This window comes from Prionailurus bengalensis, chromosome B2 (genome assembly GCF_016509475.1).
Source record: "Prionailurus bengalensis isolate Pbe53 chromosome B2, Fcat_Pben_1.1_paternal_pri, whole genome shotgun sequence".
Taxonomy (NCBI): Eukaryota; Metazoa; Chordata; class Mammalia; order Carnivora; family Felidae; genus Prionailurus; species Prionailurus bengalensis.
The window spans coordinates 39,599,002-39,619,032 of NC_057349.1; the positions used below are offsets into that span (position 1 = coordinate 39,599,002).

A 20,031-nucleotide genomic window follows, 5' to 3' on the forward strand; every position below is an offset into this window, starting at 1 on the left:
AAATTAAAAAAAGAAGAACTCCTACAACTCAACAAAAAAATTAAAATTAAATTAAAAAATGGGCAAAGTACTTGAATAAACATTTCTCCAAAAATGACATATACAAATGACCAACAATATATGAAAAGATGCTCAACATCACTAATCAGAGGAATGTCCACTGACAGATGTATAGATAAACTGTGGTATCTTCATTCAATGGAATATTAGGCTTAAAAAGGCAAGTATTCTGGGGGCATCTGGGTTGCTCAGTCGGTTGAGTGTCTGACTTCTGATTTCGGTAAGGGTCATGATCTCATGGTCATGACATCAAGACTCGTGTTGGGCTCGGCGCTGGGTATGGAGCCTGCTTGAGATTCTCTCCCTCCTCTCTCCCATTCCCTCTGCCCCTCTTCCATTTGCCTCCGCATGCTCTCTCCCTCACCCTCTCTCTTAAAAAAAAAAAAAAAAAAAAAAAAAAGGAAAGTATTCTGACACATGGTACAATATGGATGAACCTTGAGGAAGGACTATGGCTAAATGAGATAAGCCAGTCACAAAAAAGACAAATACTGTATGGTTCCATTTATATGAAATACCTAAACTAGTCAAACTTATAGAAACAGAAAATACAATGGTGATTAGCAGGGACTGGGGAGAGGGGGGAAAGGGAAATTGTTCTTTAATGGGTACAGTGTTTGAGAAATGCAAGATGAAAAAGTTCTGGAGATCTGTTTAACTAGTAAATATAGTTAACACTAATCAATTGTACACTTAAAAGTAGTTAAGATGGTAAATTTCATATAATTTTTTTACCTCATCAAAAAAAAAAAAGCACTAAAATGTTTGTTCAACACAAACAAGACTCAACACTTCAGAGTTCACAATCTCATGTGGAAGATAAGAAATAAACACATGGAACCTAGATAGGTAAGGGCATCTTGGTAAGGTTGCCAAGGCAAACACTAAACACTTTACTAAGAAGCAAGGTAAACTGTAGTTCAACTAGTATTTACCTGAACATGCTTCCAATTGATATGATTGATGCCATCATTTGGGAGGTCACTCTACCCCAAGATAACTTCTTAACCCAACAGGATCTATACCTACCAGTCCAGATGAATGAATTCCCTAACCACTAATCTTCAGACTAATAATCTCACTGAGCAGGGTAAAATTCCTATTTGTTTTGTTCATGGAACACTGTTCTTTATTAGATTCTATCTCACCAATGTTCCTGGTATGAACTGCCCTTTCTGTAATGGTGATGATAGCAGATGGTAGTTTGGGTTGGGGTGCGTGTATGTGTGTGCAAGTGTGTATTTTATAGATCTGTGAAATTTTAAAAATCTGAGAACTACTAAAACAGTGGTTACTTTAGCAGATAAAGCCTTCTTAGAACATAGCCTTGAAGAGTCTTTTAACCTTATGATTCTGATTCTCCGTGTCACAATTCGCTAGAGAAGGGCTTCTCATAGTAATTGCCAGCACTGGTGTTGGGTTCTTATGCTATAGTTTTCTTTTGGAGAGCATTATTTCCTCACTAAAGTGCTTTTATTATAATTTCGGCTTCCTACAACTCTGTAAAATAGTTACAGTAGGTATTTTTAACGTACCATGAGAGGCAATATAGCATAGTGGTTAAAAGGTCAAGCCATATTGCCTGGCTTGGAATTCTAGCTCTGTCCTTACTTGTTGTATATGGCCTTGGGCAAATCATCTCTTTGGGCCTCAATTTCCTTATCCATAATATGAGAACAATAACAGTTTCTATTTCATAGTGTTGTTGTAAGGATTAAATGAGTTAGCACATGTAAAATGCGTACAGCAGTGCTGGGCATATAGTTAGACTCTAGAAATGAGTGTCAGCATACAGAGTAATCCTGTGACTTGCTCCAGATCAGAAGCTGACACTGCCAACAAAGGGAGGACTGTGACTAGCTTGCTCTCTGCTCAGATCTTGCCACCTGACTCCCATAAACTCCCCTTTCCCATTGGTCAAATGTTATTAAGTTAATGTAGAGGTTACTTTGGGGCAAATTATTACTCTGGGTTCTTATTACTCAGCTCTTCAAGTAAAATAGAACTAGTTAGTCCCTCAAAATCTGATCCTGCCATTTGATCGCTGTAAGTTTGTTTACAATTTAAAACTACCTTCATTCTGACCCCTTTATCCCTGCGCAAATTGAAGCTTGACACACTTACGGCTTTAAGAACTTGTAATATTGGGGCGCCTGGGTGGCTCAGTCGGTTAAGTGTCCAACTCTTGGTTTCAGCTCAGGGTATGATCTCATGGTTTGTGAGTTCGAACCCCACATCAGACTCTGCACTGATGGTGTGGAGCTTCCTTGAGATTCTCTCTCTTCCTCTCTCTCTCTCTCTCTCTGCCCCTCCTGTACTCTCTCTGTCTCTCTCTCTCTCAAAATAAATAAATAAACTTAAAAAAAATTTTAAAAGAGGCACCTGGGTGACTCAGTCAGTTGAGCGTCCGACTCTTGATTTCGGCTCAGATCATGATCTCATGGTTTGTAGATTCAAGCCCTGCATCGGGCTCCTTGCTGACAGTGGGGAGCCTGCTTGGGATCCTCTCTTTCCCTCCCCTGTGCGCACTCTCTCTCTCAAAATAAATAAATAAACTAAAAAATTTTTTTTAAAAACTTGTAATATTAATAAGCTCTGCCACTTTCAGCAGGCTTTCTCTCAAGCATGCTTTCTAAAATTCTCTGCTCTGCATTCCTAAGTAGCTGATGTGTGATGAGCTGAACAGAGATAATTCTAGCAGAATAGGAAAAAGAAACACTTTGAAGACACATAAAGCAGAACTTCAAATGATATAGCACCACTGGGAACTCACAGAAATCACAGTGACAGATAAACCTAGGGAGCACGGATGAGCACCTGGAATGGTTCTTTCTGAAGAGAGGAGAGCAGGTGCAAATTGTGCCAAACTCAGTACATGGAGTCTGCAGCTATAGATCCCGGACCAGTACAGGCAGCTGGTGGGGACCCGCTGGGAGATAGCAATTACTGGTCAGCGGCTGTCATCTTCAGCTACAAAGGCTAACGTGTGTGGCTCCCTACATCTGCATTCTTCAACTGGTTATTTATCTCAGTGCTAAAATAACAGTTGGCCTTGAAGCATATTTACCCATCTGCCTAAAAAATAAAAATAGAATCGTATACAAAGGGAACACACACAAAGGACTTAATAAAATTTGTATTGAGCCACCTGACAGGTTATCTCTTTTCAGTCCTCTTTGTACCTCACTATAGAAAAATCTCTTAAAATCGGAGAACCTGACTTAGATAAGTTTTTATGAAGTCTGGAAGTAGGAGTTTTGGGGTTTTGTTTCTTAACTTTGAGTAGCCATGCTTCCTCCATAGGGCCATGTGCATCAGGAGTAGATGACTTCAGCACTAGCTCCAGAGGTGGGCCCTGAGAAGTCTCAGCCAATTTGTGCACGGTACTCCCTGGCAATGGTCACTAGTCCAACACTGGGCCTGTGGCCTGGGCTTGCCGATGAAATTGAATGAAGGGCATGGTCCACACATGGAGAAGAGGTATTATCTCAGTGTAGGCATCTATTGGTTGTCTCACATTGGTTGAGATTTTCCTGGGTTTTTTTTTGTATGCTAAATAATTTTATATTCTACCCTGGACATTTTTAATATTATGAGACTCTGCATCTTATTAAAATCCTATGGAAAATGTTGATATTTTTATTTTAGCGGGCGATCGACCTGCTTGCATTCAGGTTCCAAGTTCCAACCAACCTGCTGTGGGGTGTGATTTAAATGTCAGTTCCACATTCGAAGCCTTTGCAAAGCTATTCAGATATGTCTGGCATGAGCACAACCCAGTGGCCAGTCTAGGGCCTGAACAGTGATTCATCTCAGAGTTCAATACTCAGAAGTTTTTGGTGTGCTGTTTGGGAACAGATCCACGCATGTGCCGTTTGGGGGTGAGCCCAGGAGTTCACAAACAACCTTGTGGGGTTGCTTTCCTGAGCTCCTCCCTCTCCATTGTGTCCTGGGTACTTTTCAGTTCCTTGGAGCTCCCCTTTCCTGTCTTCCAGCCAGAAGCCTGGGGCTATTGTTATCTCTTTCTCCCACATAATTTGGGAGCTAGGCAGCAGGAAGAGAGAGAAAGAAAAAAAGCAATGGGTGTTCACCCCACCTTTTTAGGACTACAGCTTCTCCAACGGAGAGAAAGTTTCCCCTCCTTTAGAGCTTTAGGCATCTGTAAGCCCCCACTGATGTCACTGCCAGCACCAACACAAGATTGCCTGGGGGTTGGGGCACGAGAGAATGCAGAGAAATTTTTTAAAGGGGGCAGTTTCTACCACTCTCTCTGAGTGCACGGAGTCTCCTTTTCCACTTAAGTCAGAACCAGAGGGTTTATTCTGGAGCTCTCTCTGTTATTGCCAGGTGCCCACTTCCAGGTTTGGGCTGCATGGAATCCAGGCCAAGGGACACTAGAAATTAAAAAAAAAAAAAAGGGAAACTCCCACCTGGATGGTGGTACTTCAAATCCTGGTCTTCTCTAATCTACCTGCTACTACTGACTTTTCAGAGTCCTTGAATTGTTATTCCATGTGTTCTACCAAGATTTTTAGCTGCGTACAGTGGGAGAGACTGGAGAGTGTGCTTACGCTCTGTCTTATCTAGAAATGGAGCTCTCATGGCACCTGGGTGGCTCAGTCAATTAAGCATCCAACTCTTGATTTCAGCTCAGGTCATGATCTCACAGTTAGTGGGTTTGAGCCCAGCATTGGGCTCTGCGCTGACTTCACAGAGGCTGCTTGGGATTCTCCCTCTCTCTCTGCCACCCTCCCTCCCACTCGCACTCTCTCTCAAAATAAATAAATAAACTAAAAAAAAAGAAAGAAAGAAAGGAAGGAAGGAAAGAAGGAAGGAAGGAAGGAAGGAAGGAAGGAAGGAAGGAAGGAAGGAAGAAAGAAAGAAAGAAAGAAAGAAAGAAAGAAAGAAAAGAAAGAAAGAAAGAAAGACAGACAGAAAGACAGAAAGAAAGAAATGGCACTCTCCAGGGGCAAATATTTTCTAATAAGTAGTCACATATTATTTTAATGTGCTTGATAAAAGAACAGAAAACCCATAACTCCATGAATATTTTTAAGGTGAGTAGGCTTTTAAGTTAGAAAAAAAAAAGTAATTTGGCTTACAGAAAAATATTAAGTAACTCTATAAATTTTACCCGTATGTGACAAAAATCATCACAGTGGTATACAAATGTCGTAAGTTTGAGAAATGCTATTCTACAGGATAGAAGCCACTTTATTTTTAACGCTACTTCCATATAGTTCTATTTGTACGATAGTATTATTAATTTTAATTATGAATTGATATAAAATAAACTACATGTGAACCTGTGTATACTACTTGCCTTCTGTTAACTGACCCTGTAGTTGTTTCCTTCTGGCTATTACAGTCTACAGAATACTGAGAAAGAACAAGGAAGGTCATTCAGGGACCTGTAAACACAACTTTCCTTAGGAAGATGGGTCTGAGGGACTTGGAAAGGACAGAAGTAGGAGTGTTACAAACAGATTAGGCAGCAAATGAGAACTCCATGGATTCAGAAGTTCTCCTCTTCTTTTTGAAATCTGCCTCACTCAGCCCAAAGCTTAAGGAATCCTTCCCTGGTCTCCCCATCATACCTTCCTCACACCCAATATTATGGCATGCCTCCCTGTGGTCCCTGATTTCCTTTGTCCACCTTATTAGATTTTGAAGTCCTCGAGACCTGGCACAATGACCATGTCATTGTCCTTTTTGTAACTCAGGCATCACACAGTTATGCAGATCATCAGTAAATGAGGATTCAAGGAATGGATGCACCTCCTAAAACCATGCTTAGAACAGACACAGAATCATAATGACTCTTCTCTCAGTAGAAGCAGTTGCAATACTATTGAACTAGGTTAATGTCAACTAGGAATTTGGCAGATATGTTAACGCTTGTAAGAACAAAACGCAAATGGGATGTGTGTGTCTATGTATCTAGGATGTGGTAATGTGTCGGGGGGCAGTTTTCAGTACCCTAAGGGCTCCATCCATATCTAGCCTAACACTGCTACCCCATTATTCAGGCATTCTCCTGGCTGCTGAACAGTCAAGTCTGTCCCTAATTAGAGAACTACCAAAACCAAAGGAAAATCCATTCTATGATGAGAGACTTTTTCCCTTCATAATGGGTATAATCAATATTACCTCTTTCCCAATGTTGTAATAAAAAAGAGATTTGCATGATAATAGGTATCTAAGCTTATCTGCTCCAGCTGCTTTATTCTCTTAAATGAAGTCAAAATATTCATGTTACGAGATTACTGTGTTCCCTATCTCTTTCCTCCTTACCACTACCCATATCCAGTCGATCCCCAAATTTTACTGATTCTTCCATTTGAATCTTGATTCTATTTCCCTCCATCACAATTTCACAATGAGAATAAGGCTATTTCTCCGGCCCAGCTCCCATTATTCTCCTGCTCACATATTCCTCTCCAGCCACTGGCTGTTCCTCCAACATACCAGATACTCTCCGATTCCAAGACTCATGCAATTCTGTTTCTGCTGCTTCAAATGCTCTTCCCTCAGATAAGTCCACATGGCTTTCTTCTTCATGTCATTCAGATATGTGCTCAAATGTTACCTTCTCAGTGAAGCCTTCACTCATCACTTGATATAAAAAATTATTCCCAGGGCACCTGGGTGTCCCAGTCAGTAAAGCCTCTGACTCTTGATTTTGGCTCAGGTCATGATCTCGCAGTTCATGAGATGGGACCCCGCATTGGGCTCCACACTGACAGTGCAGAGCCTGCTTGGGATTCTCTCTCTCCCCCTCTCTCTGTCCCTCCTCCAACTCATTCTCTCCCTCTCTCAAACTAAATAAACAAACAAACATTAAAAAAAAAATTGTTCCCCACATAACACTCCCTTATCCTCATCCCCCTTCCTGATTTATCTTCCTCCCTGGCAATTACCACTATGTAAGCATAGTATATATTTACGTATTTATTGTCTTTCTCCCACTAGAGTGTAAGCTCCATGAGGGCAGGGAGTTCTGACTATTTTGGCCATTGTTGACTCCCAAGAGCCTGGAACAGCACCCACCAAAAACAGGTGCTCAGTAATCATTTTCTCAAAGAATGGACAAGACTACTTCCATCTCCATTGCCTCGAATCTAATTCAAACCACAATCAGTTCTAGCCCACAATACTGTAAACTGCTTTTCTTTTTATCCAAGATGTTATTTTTAAGTAATGTCTATACCCAACATGGGGCTCAGATCCATGACCCCAAGATTAAGAGTTGCAGCTCTTCAGACTGAGCCAGGCTGGCACCCCTGAAACTGCTTTTCAACAGGCTTTCCTGAATTCAGCCTAAAACCCAAATATGTCATTCTCACTGACTTGGGGATAAAGCCCCAAAACTCCTTGCTATGGCCCATCAAGTCTCTCATAGTCTGGTCCTGAACCTCTCTAGCCCATCCCACTTTCCTCACACCACAGCTATGCTCCCACTGTTCTAAATTATTTTTAGTTCCCCTATGGAACAGCTTGCTCTCACCTCTAGGCCTTTGCACAAGCTGCTCCCTCCCCTAGAACATTTCATCATTGCTCTGGCTACCCACTGCTTCCTTGGTCTGGCTCTTACTTATCCTTCCTCTGGGGAGCCTTCCGACACTAGCTAATCGTTCCATTTACGGAAGATTCTTATGAATTAGTGGGCCTAAGCAATGATCATCAAAAGCTACCAATATCACCCAGAAAAGATAACCAGACATTATGTACCTCATGATGGAAATATATACGAACACTCACAAGCATTGCTTCCTCGAAAATAGAAACTGGGGCACCTGGGGGCTCAGTGGGGTAAGGGTCTGACTCTTGGTTTTGGCTCAGGTCATGATCTTGCAGTTTCGTGAGTTTGAGAACCCCATCAGGCTCTGTGCTGGCAACGTGGAAGCTGCTTGGGATTCTCTCTTTCTCTCTCTCTCTCTCTGTTCCTCTCCTACTCATACTCTTTCTCTCTCTCTCTCTCTCTCTCAAAATAAATACATAAACTTAAAAAAAAAAAAAAAGAACCTGAATCTAATTAGTCTCTGGATTTAACTACTAATTTACAGACAACATAATAAACAACCTAATAATGGTTAACTGACACTGGGATATAGTCACCAATATTCAGGCTGAAGAAAGTTCTATAGGACAAATGATTTCAAATAGGACAAATCGATTTCAAGGAAAAAGAGTGGGGGGAGGCAACAGACAGAGAGAGATACTCTCAGTTAATTGCAATGTCTGAACTTTACTTGGATCCTGATTCAAACGAGCAAACTATTTTAAAAAATGAAATATTGGGGAGATTTGAACATTGACTAATAGATATTTGGTGACCAATATTTACATGCATGATAATTATTGTGGTTAGGTTTATAAAAATATTCTTCTCTTTTAGAGGCACATGATAAACTATTTATAGATGAAATAATACAATGTCTAAGATTTGTTTCAAAATAATCCAGGACTAAGGTAAGGAAGAGGGAAGGGGTATAGATAAGGTTTGAAATTTTCTATAATTTTTTAATTATGGAAAGCAAGGTTCATTTTAAGTTTAGCAAAGGAGGGGCACCTGGCTGACTCTTGTCAGTAGAGCGTAATACTCTTGATCTTGGGGTGGTGAGTTCGAGCCCCATCTTGGGGGTAGAGTTTTTTAAAAAAATGTTTAGCAAAGGACAACTGGAGTCCTGTTTTTTCTTATTAATTTTATACACTTAAAAAAATAAAATTAGGGGCACCTGGGTGGCTCAGTTGGTTAAGCCTTTTGATTTCAGCTCAGGTCATGATCTCCTGCTTCGTGGGACTGGGTCCCGCGACAGGCTCCATGTTAACAGCGGGATTCTCTCTTTCCCTCTCCCTCTGCCCCTCCCCCACTTGTACTCTGTCTCTCTCAAAAGTAAATAAAGTTAAAAAAAATAATAAAACTAATATGTGTACAGAATATAAAAACTGCAAGAGTAAACCTCTCTGGTTTCCAACCCTGTTGCCTCTCTAGAGGTAACTACTGTTAACTGCGCATTCTTCTGGAGCACATTTCCAGGAATATCTTATGCATTTAGAAACCTAATTTTTAACATAAATCAAACTTTATCATACATCTTATTCTACATCTTTTTTTTTTTAAACTTAACATACCTTGGACATTTTCCCATATATCTGGCTTTACCTCACTCTTTTTAAAGTCTATATCATATTCTATGATATGGACTGCATAATCCCATTTAACTAATTCTTCTACGAATGAAGAATTATGCTATCCTCAGTGTTTTATTGTTAAAAACAATGCACCATGGGTATTCTTTGGCATCTATCATGAGACACTTATGCAAGGGTGTCTATGAGATAATTTGCAGAAGATGAATTGCTGTGTCAAGGGATATATGCATTTAAATTTTTGGATATCATCGAGCTGCCCTCCAAGAAGGTTGCACTGATTTATACTCCCTCCCTCACTTCCCATCAGTAGTAATTGAAAATGTGTTTCCCTAGTACTGGGGATTGACACATCCTTAAATAATTTTCAATCTCACATTTGAAAAATTATATATATATACACACACACATATATATATATATATATGTATTTTGTTTGTGGTCTTTAATTATGGTGACTATTGATCTTTCTTCTCTTTATGTGAATTGTCCATTCCTGTCTTTTACATTGGGTTCTTCATTCTTTAGAACTGACTTGTAAAAACACTTTGTGTGTTAATAAAATCAGAGTACGTGCTTCCAAAAAGGAAAAAAAAAGGCCCTCAAATTACAAATTTAAAAATACTAAAGATTAGCTTAAAAACATGAATATATATTACCTACCAAGAAATCATGTGACTGAGTGCAGTCAACCTTCTGTAATGGTATATGATATGATTACAGGGCATTCAGATAAATGTCAAAAAACAAAGAAAGGAATACAGAAGACGTATCAGATATTCATATCTCCAAGAAACCATGACATTCACAGGTAATTATTGTTCAAATTTACTGATTTCCACTTGCACTTCTTCCCACCAGACCTCAGGCCTAGATATGGTACTCCTATTCACCTGACTTGAAAACCTGACATTCTCTTTAACACCTTATTCATGTCACAGTCAAGTCAGGTTACCAACACCTACTAATTTGTATTCAGAAATGAGAGTATAAGACTGAGGGCTAAGTTCTTTGTTACAGTAGCTCATTTAAGAGAATGGAATCAAATGCACCCCACACCCCCAAGGTTCTTAAACCTAATTACCTTCCTCATTGCTACTGCTACTCTCTCCCCCTCAGTCTAGGCTCTTAACACTGCAGGCCTGTGTTATTACTACTTCAAGTGCTAGTTGATCTTGATGCCTATCTTTTTAGATCTACCATATCTCTTAACTATTATCACTGTATTAAACAAAAACAGCATTTTTACCCTATACTATATTCCCTTGCTTAAAAAAATCCACAACGGTTGGGGTGCTTGGCTGGCTCAATCAGTAGAACATGCAACTCTTGATTTTGGAGTCATGAGTTCAAGCCCCACACCACATTGGGCATAGAGCTCACATAAAAAACAAAACCCACAATAATTATCTATCTAATATCCAATAGATAGTTGATACACAGAAAGCATATTTATTTTAAAAAATCTATCTCAAACACGGCATTACCTTTTACTAGGCCTGCAACTTTAAATTTGTTTCCATATTCATTAAAATGAGGTATGATATCTATATGCCTCAGAGTGGATGTCGATGATTGAATGAAATAATTTATGTGACAGTGCCTAGCATATAGGAGGTGCTCAAAAAATACCAGGTGAATAGCACTAATGTGAATGAATATTCTAACCTCAGTAACATTTGAATGGATTTTTAAATGAGAGAAAAGACCAAGTGTCTAACACAACTCCTGGGATGTTGCATGTACTCCATAATATATGTTACAACTTGGGCTTCCAGTAAAGCATGGAAGAATGAATACATGTTTATCTCCTTTCCTCTCAAAATCCCATTAAAATCCCAGTAAAGGGCAATAAAGGGCATAAATTCATAGGGACACAAAGAGTGGCAAATGACAGAACAGTACATGAGAGATATCACAACTTTGGAATCTGGAAAGTAAACAGAGGAATGGAAAGTTGTAACAGACAAGGGCATGCTAAAATTTAAATGCTGCCCACATCAGGGTGAACAAACAAGCAAGTGGGTCAGAACTTCAGAAACTGGGAAGGCCCAGGAATTAGAGACTCCATGTATCTCTGAAGGTAGAGGTAAGGTGTGGGATTTAAGGGATTTAAAAGAACAAAAAAAGAGGTTGGTTGGGCATCTTTGAAATGATCCCTTACAGTTTCCCCCATCTCTGCCCTAAGCAGCCAAGTGGCTATGTCTTTCCCACTCTGGCAGAAGACTGGGATTTTATGTGAACCCTAGACATTCTGGTCTTTAGTATACCAGGCATGGCTAGAAATGGGCACCTGGCAGGTAGCAATGCTAAATAGACAACAGCCATTTGGTGCATTCTGATTAAGGTCACAATGCCACCCAATTGGAAGAAAAAAAAAAAAAAAAAGAGCTTCTATTCAAGTGTATCCTAAAATTAAAATAATCTTTAGAGGCAATTTTTGGTCATTCATATTTTGAATGTCAGTTTTTTTTCCATTAATATTCTAATGGTATTCCTAGTTGTCTGCATTTAGAAATGACTGAAGTCAGTGAGTGATATGATAGACATCCAGCCAGTGAGCAGAGTCTGATGGCCGCATTAGTTAACCTTCGAGTCATTATTAAGTGACTCAATCTAATGAGCCAAGTAATCTCTTTCTGTATAAAAGTCTATTAAACAAATTACAGGGTCCTGGGAGCAACTCACCAGGCAAGGAAAATCTCACGGATGTATGAACATTTTTCTTCAAATAATGAAAAACAATTAGAATAAATTTAACATCAGTTGGTATTGAATTTTTTTAAGTTAAATTTCTTGACAAAACCGGCGCCAACTTGAAAACAAAACAAGATTAAAACAGCCACAACAGGGGTGATGAGATAGGTTACCTTTATTGCTCCATGTATGATTTGAAAAATCCCAAACCACTTGTACCTGTTTTTTTTTTAATAATAAAAAATAAAATCACAACATGTTAAGCAGTTTCCACTCTATCCTCAGCAGTCAGTCACTGAGAAACAACAGTCATTGTTCAAGACCCACAGCAGCCATCACCAACTCTGAGACTCCCCTGAAGAGGGGGCTGTGCCTAGACCAAAGGACTCCAAGGCTGGAATGGAAGCTCCATGAGGGTAGAGGCGTTTTGTTTTTATTTTGTGCACTGACTTATTTCCGGCCCCTAGAACAGGACTGGAACGTAGTAGATGCTCAGTTAATATTGTCAAATAAAAGGCTGTCCTGAAAGGTCCTTTTGGTTGCTCCCACATTCCAATTGTGGCACATATCAGAGGGGTCATTGGCAAGGTTGGACAGTATTCCCACTTCAAATCAAGCCCTTCTTTCTCCAGATTTCTCCAGACTATAATCTGGAATATACCCTCTAGCACAATTATGAAAAAGGAGCAGAAGTTTCATTTCTCTAGACCAGGGGCACAGCCTCAGTCTATCAGGATGTCACTAGAATGTATAGGGAAATGTTGTGTGGTGGGCACCACCTGTGACCACCCATAATCCACTCAATCACTAGACAGGGCACCATGACTTTCTGGTTCACACTGGGCTCATTTTTATGTTCTAACATAGAAATAAACCTTAGTCCTTCTCACTGCAAATGTAGAGAAGAGTAGCCTTATTTTACATTCCGCAAGTCTTTCCTGGATTACGGAAGACAGCTATATGCTCCTATCTGTTTCTGTATTCAGTTGGTTATTCATCACGTAGCCTTTGGAAAACTCCACTACATACTTGCAAGCAAATAATGTTTTAGTACTGTCATGAACATAGTTTTGACTCCTGAAAGAGTCTCAGGGACCCCTAAACGACTCTTAAAGACACTGCTGTAAAAGGTATGTATACTAACAGCCATAACTGATCAATACGTGGAAGGGATTCAAACAGGAAATGGAGTTAAAAAAGATAGAGAGGATGGGACACCTGGGTGGCTCAGTCCGTTAAAGCAGCCAACTCTTGGTTTCCGTTCAGGTCATGATGTCATGGTTCATGAGACTGAGCTGACAGTGCAGAGCCTGCTTGGGATTCTCTCTCTCTCTCTCTCTCTCTCTCTCTCTCTGCCCCTCCCCTGTTTGTGTGTGCGCTCTCCCTCTCAAAATAAATAAAACAAACATTAAAAAAAAAAAAAGAGACAGGAAAACATCACTGACTACATATGATCACAGTTTACAAGAAAGCCTAAACATTTTATCAGTGTTGTTATTATCTTAAATGTTGCTTACCCTTTGTACTTTACCATATTTCAACAGGAAATGAACTGCTATGTGAAGAAAAGCCAATGTTTCTCCCTGACAAGACAGACCTCAGAACAAAACCCACATACTCTAACTCCTTACAGTTCCTATACAAATATTGATTGTTAATGTATATTTACTGTTTAGACCATCACTTCTAAGTGACATTCTAATTATAAGACACATAAGTCACCTTTCTCCTGCCTTGCCTTTCCTTGCACAACTTTCTGCTGTCATTCAAATATTATTTAACAGAACAAAAGAACAATTTCCAATCACTAATCAGCTCCAAAATGCTGCACGGTTCAATCTTTCTGAGTGCCCGTTTCTACAAATAGCAGCTAAATGGCAATCTACAAAAGCAACTCACTCTAATCCCTTTTAAACATGTACATATCGGTCCTTAGCCAGGTGCAAGTGATTTTCTATCTACTACATACGATTCAGAAAAAAGCAAAACAGCTGTATTCATTTAAGTATGGTCCAAGACAAATAATTATTTACAGATTACCTTCTCACACCATCCTTTTCCCCATACTTAAGAAGATACATGATTTCAAATTTTCCTTCCCACAGTCATGCAAAAACAGATTAGCTATGGTGACTTTTTCAGGAAATATTTGGCTCTGTTATCTTACTTAAATTTATACCCACCTTAACAAACCTTATGAGTTTATAAAGTAGGCCAGCAGTTGCAAGCTCTGGAAGAGACGATCTAGGTTTGAATCCTAAAGATGCCACTGGCAATGTGACTTTGGACAAGTTACTTAATCTGTGCCTCAGTTCCTTCAACTTTTAAAATAAAGATAACAGCAGCATCTGCCTCATAAGTACATGATGGGGTTAAATGAGATAATGAAGAAATAGGTAAACACTTAAAACAGTGCCTAGCACGGAAAAAAGTACTTAGTAAATGGTAACTCTGTTTTTATATATTAGTCTTCTGAAATAGAGCAGACAGAACAGTCCATAACAATCTAATAGAGCCCCAGAACAATACAGGAGGAAAATATTAAGGAGAGATGACTTAGTGTCCTTCCTTCTTAAAAATAGGCAATTGTCTGCACTACCTAAGAAAGTGCTGACAAGCCATGGAAAAGATATCAAAGACATTTTCATAATTATTATAATTCTGTGAAACAAGAAAAAAACCTCAAAAAGACTTGTCCCTCAAAATAGACTGGAAGAGTCTTAACAGAAAATTTGACATACCTATCTAGAAACAAGAGAATCATGCATTCTGCTTTAAAACAGATACTTCTGTGGGCAAGATAAGACTATCACAGCCAGAAGGTAGTTTTATGCATATGTCCCTGTAAGCATCATGTACACCATGAGATATGCAATAAGAGCCGAAGGTGTCTAATTCTATTCTCACATACAGTCTAGCAGCATACTTGGAGGGAACTGAAGCTTGAAACCAAAAAGAACACTTTCAGGAAAATTTTTAAAAATCCATGCCACCATGGTTAACCTTATCATAAGATGGCTTAACTCCTGCAGTGTATCAGAAAAAGATTCATCTGTGGAAGGCTGGTACATAAAAAGGCTAACTGGGATACAGAGGAAAATTATAGCTAACGCTTTTACTGAACATTTACTATGTTCCAGGCATTATTCCAAGTGTTTTAGATGTATTATCTAATTAATCCTCAACATCACGATTAAACAGGAATTTTACTGTCCCCACTTACACCCAAGGAATTGAGGCACAGAAAAATTAAGTTGCCCAAATGTCAAATTAATGATAGCTAGTCAAAATCAGTTTGGCTTCTAAACCCAAGTTTTCAATCATTAGGCAAAATAGAAGGTTGCACAAATACATATCATACACTCATATACCCTGGGGGGTGGGGGTGGGGGGCTAAGGTTTAGGAAGAGGATTTTGGTTATCTATGACATTTGAATTATTGACAATAAGAATGTATGGACTTGTATGATTAAAAAAATTTATCTCTCATAAATTAGCCACACATTTTATTGGGCTTTCCGTGGAATTCCACTGACATAATGTGCACGTGCCTAAATGAACAGGATGGCCACAGTGAGCCTAACATCATAGCAGCTGGCAGTATTTGGAAAATGAGAAGGGGTGGTTAATACCCTTGATAGGTCGTGACGTATGTGGTCTCTATCTAGCCACCAGTAAGTTTCAAGACCCACCCTAGACTTGTTTTTTAGTATGGTTGCTGATCTATAGGTCCTACTTTTGTCTTCAAATATGGTTATGTCCCCTCATAGCTTAAGTCAGCTCATAGTACTGAAAAATTCACAACAGTAAGAAGGAAAGAGATGGTCAAAGTTCAGAATGGGGTTAAGACAAATATAGGGACTGATCACTCACCCTAATGGATACCAACCTTGACCACTTACTACAAATTGGCCATACATAATACTATTACAGTTTTTTTCTTACCCATTAAACAAGTTTTTTCCATCTTCTTCCATATTATTCCACAGCCATTGATTAGGTTTCCTCTTCTCTATTACCTATGGGGGAAATAATCCATAAGGCTGGGCTAATATACAGCAAGAGAAAAAAAAGCAATTTCTTGAATTTTATTTATAAATTCAAAATAAAAAGGGTCAGTACCTATGACATATGACTACATGGAGTTTAGGTTTGAAAACTCAATGAAACTTGGGGCACCTGGGTGGCTCAGTCAGCTGAGTGACTGACTTCAGCTCAGGTCATGATCTCACAGTTTGTGTGAGTTCGAGCCCTGTGTCGGGCTCTGTAGTGACAGCTCAGAGCCTGGAGCCTGCTTCAGATTCTGTGTCTGCCTCTCTCTCTGCCCCTCCCCCACTCGTGCTCGGTCTCTCTGTCTCAGAAATAAACATTAAAAAATTAAAAAAAAAAACTCAGTAAAACAGCTATTAATCTGAGGAGTAATGACCTCAATAATTATGATGATGATCTTGAAAACTGGGAAATTATAAATTGGCTTAATTCTGAAAACTATTAATAAGACTCCAAATGTTCAAATATTTTCCATGTAGATTCTACTTATAGCATTTAAACTGCTGCAATATCCTTTTTTTCAATATTTATTTATTTTTGAAGACAGAGAGAGAGAGAGAGAGACAGAGCACAAGTGGGGGAGGGGTAGAGAGACAGGGAGACAGAATCTGAAGCAGCCTCCAGGCTCCGAGCTGTCAGCACAGAGCCTGACGTGGGACTCGAACTCACAAACCATGAGATCGTGACCTGAGCTCAAGTCGGACGCTTAACCAACTGAGCCACCCAGGTGCCCCTAAACTACTGCAATATACTTTTGAGTGGGAAGAGTGGAATTAAAGATACATAAAATAAATCGCTACAGTAGGAACAAACTAACAGAAGACATCCTTTTATTTTTTTTTTTTAATTTTTTTTTTTTCAACGTTTATTTATTTTTGGGACAGAGAGAGACAGAGCATGAACGGGGGAAGGGCAGAGAGAGAGGGAGACACAGAATCGGAAACAGGCTCCAGGCTCTGAGCCATCAGCCCAGAGCCCAACGCGGGGCTCGAACTCACAGACCGCGAGATCGTGACCTGGCCGAAGTCGGACGCTTAACCGACTGCGCCACCCAGGCGCCCCCAGAAGACATCCTTTTAAATGGTCATTAAAAATAAAGTCCCTAACAAACGAATTTCAAGCTTACCTCCTAGTGAAACTTGCTGAGTTCTCAGGTTTTCTGGCATTATGCAAGGCAAGAGTACAGGATGCAGAGTAACAGAGACCAGTTATCATCATGATGTCCACTTACTAGTACAAGACCTTATGCAAGTTTCTTAATTTGTCTGAGCCTGTCTTCTCATATACTTCACAGCACTGGTATAGGGACTAAATGAGAATGTAGGTAAAATGCTAGGGGACTACCTAGCACATAGCTGATGATCAATAAAGATTTAGCTTCCTTCCTTTATCTTTCTACCTTTAGAGAAATTTTCAGGGCTTGAGAAAGAGAAAATCCATTCTTTTTTTAATTTTTTTTTTCAACGTTTATTTATTTTTGGGACAGAGAGAGACAGAGCATGAACGGGGGAGGGGCAGAGAGAGGGAGACACAGAATGGGAAACAGGCTCCAGGCTCCGAGCCATCAACCCAGAGCCTGACGCGGGGCTCGAACTCACGGGCCGCGAGATCGTGACCTGGCTGAAGTCGGACGCTTAACCGACTGCGCCACCCAGGCGCCCCGAGAAAATCCATTCTTGAAAACCTTACCTTATTTTTATTCCATCAAGTAATAACAATAACAATGATGATGCTAATGAGGAGGAGGAGGATAGCTGCCCACGGCACGTATGTAGCCTTTAATGTGTGCCACTCATCTAAGCACTCTCGCACATATTAACTCATTCACTTCTCACAACAACTATGACTTAAGTATTATCTTTATTCCCATTTCACAGACATTGAAACTGAGGCACAAATAAGTTCCACAGTTACTAAGGGGCAGAGCTAGGATTCAAAATCAGGCTTCTGCTCTTACGAAATACTAGCACCAAGGACTAACATCCAAATGAGACCAGCGATGCCCTTCCTTGAAGAGCTCTCTGATATTAATGTGGTCAGACAGGTAATGTTCAGATGGCTTACCAAGTAGAATAGATTCATATTCTAGGTAATTAAAGTTAACTAAACATATAAAATAAACATAACTAAATATTAAATATAACTAAGATTTAATATATAAACTATACTATATATAGCTTATATTTTAAAATATAATTTGTATATTATGTATCTCAAAATGTTTTTAATATGTATTTTATAACATATTTTCTAAAGTTTAGAAAGTTCATCAAGAGAATATTAATAAATTTAAATCTGAAAAAAAATCTAACCAAGATTATGCCTTTCTTGGCAAGGTCAGTTACGTGGTACATTCCAAAATACAAACATTCATTATCCTATCTATACTTGTCTGTAACTATCTTCCCCTGTAAACTCCTGCAGGACAACAATAGTACCTCTTCTTACTTACTGTGAACATCAGTAATGTCTAAAACTGTGCCTAGTCTTTACAAGACGCTCAATAAATACTGATGAAAGAACACGCTGGATATTAAACAAAGAAAATTTTTTTCTTTTTTTTAATGTTTATTTATTTTTGAGAGAGAGAGGGAGAGAGACAGTGCGAGTGGGGGAGGGGCACAGAGAGAGAGGGAGACGAAGAATCTGAAGCAGGATCCAGGCTCTGAGCTGGCAGCACAGAGCCCAATGTAGGGCTGGAACTCATGAACTGCGAGATCATGATCTGAGCCGACGTCGGATGCTCAACCAACTGAGCCACCCAGGCGCCCCAAAGAGAATTTTCAAATCCATCTGTCATTTCTATTCACATTCTAAGGCACCAACGCTCTAGGCTTACTTCCAACCACCCATCCACTCTATGATTTTAGTACCAGCGAGGCCTTGCTGGATTTAAGTGCTTTCTTTGACCTGGTCCCATTTTTGGCCTATTCCAATCTATAAGCTCATATAGCAAAATGTTTTACTACAAAAAGTCTCAAGTATACAATTAATTAATCAGAAGACTCATGCAAGAATGCATGCATGCAACAGATTGTTATAGCACTCCATGGTTTTCAAGGTGCTTCCAAGCATACCTCTCAGGTGCCTGAAGACAACGCTGAGAGCAGACAAGGCAGGTGTGGTAAGCCAGGAAGCTACATCTAATGTTGATTGTTTTGAAGTGGAAACGTATTTTCACTGTTACTGCTGAAGAGCCAATGGCTTAGAACCTGAGTTAGATGCTTTCTCTGTAATTTTAAGTCAATTTCATAAGTAACTTTTTAAATTATGAATGATCAGTCATATCTAATCAAAATAAAAATAGGCCAAAAGCCTTAGGAGATACAAAGGCAGACTAAACTCATACAATAAGGAAAAATTTCACATTCATCCACCACTAAATAGAGAAACCTCATGGAAAATTATAAGAACACCATAATTAAATGTCTCTTGGATGCCAAATTAGGAAGTCTGGGTTCGACTGGCAGGAAGAGAGAAAGCTAGGCTGGATATCAGCAAGCCTAGATTTCAGTCCACACTCTATTAGTAAAGAGTTTTGTGATCTCCAGGCCCACTCAAATTTGAAATTCCACAATTTGTACATGTCGCCCAGAGTAAATAATCATGTAAAAAGAAACATTTAACACTACATTTCAGAGCACAGTATGCATAGCATGAACAAAAGCTTCAAGATCTGTTGATTTTACTGTTCTAAGTTATTAGTTGCCATGGGTTTCACCCATTAATGGCTCTAATGGTTTACGTTCGAATTTAGGATCTCCGCACAGAAACTGCAAAACAGATTTATGATTTTCTGTGAAATACAAGAGGTGCTAGGACTGATCTTACACACTCTGACCATGATTCAGAATAATCTAGGTGGGACCACCTGGATGGCTCAGTTAAGTGTCCAACTCTTGATTTCAGCTCAGGTCATCATCTCACAGTTCATGAGTTCAAGCCCCACGTTGGGATTCTCCCTTTTCCTTCTGCTCCTCCCCAACTCAAGCTTGCTCTCTCTCACTCTCTCTCTCAAAGTAATTAAGCTTAAAAAAAAAAAAAAAAGAATAATCTAGGTGGCAAAATCTA

The 20,031-nt window shown here is 39.4% G+C and overlaps 1 protein-coding gene across 3 annotated transcripts in view; it reads right to left on the reverse strand.

Annotated features, from left to right (window-relative positions):
• The window catches only part of USP49 (ubiquitin specific peptidase 49), a 93,058-nt gene that overhangs the window by 41,477 nt on the left and 31,550 nt on the right, over nucleotides 1-20,031 (reverse strand). For all 3 annotated transcript variants that reach the window (XM_043591378.1, XM_043591380.1, XM_043591379.1), the window contains exon 3: nucleotides 15,856-15,929. The gene's annotated coding sequence lies outside the window, so the exon portion shown is untranslated. The remainder of the gene's footprint in view (nucleotides 1-15,855; nucleotides 15,930-20,031) is intronic.